We start from the raw sequence: 306 nt of genomic DNA, 5'->3' as shown, positions 1-306 counted from the left end.
CCGAGAGCCGCGCTTTTGTACGAGCTGGCCCTTACATATGGAAATGACGCTCGCGCGGGCCCCCATTCGCGTCCTTTTGAAGGTCGCCCGCCCGCCCGGAACCGCGGCGCCGGCTGCGAAGTATTGTCCCGCGGCTCGAGCCCTAACAAAGCGTCCCCCGTCGCCTTGCAGAGCACCGGAGGCGGCCGGCTGAGCACACCCCGCGGAGAGGACCCCGCGGAGAGGCCGACGGAAGGTAGGCGGGGGCCGCGGGGGCCGGGAGCGCCTGCTACCCGGGGGCGCGACGCGGGTTGCCGGAGACCCGGG

General features: G+C 72.9%; 1 protein-coding gene across 1 annotated transcript in view; it reads left to right on the top strand.

The window, feature by feature from the left end:
- The window catches only part of NIN (ninein), a 115357-nt gene continuing 115051 nt past the window's right edge, over positions 1 to 306 (top strand). The window contains exon 1 of the mRNA XM_008057265.2: positions 1 to 235. The gene's annotated coding sequence lies outside the window, so the exon portion shown is untranslated. The remainder of the gene's footprint in view (positions 236 to 306) is intronic.

This window comes from Carlito syrichta, unplaced genomic scaffold, assembly GCF_000164805.1.
Source record: "Carlito syrichta isolate Samal-C Ts95f unplaced genomic scaffold, Tarsius_syrichta-2.0.1 Scaffold302918, whole genome shotgun sequence".
Taxonomy (NCBI): Eukaryota; Metazoa; Chordata; class Mammalia; order Primates; family Tarsiidae; genus Carlito; species Carlito syrichta.
This window is presented reverse-complemented; position numbering and strand designations above follow the sequence as displayed.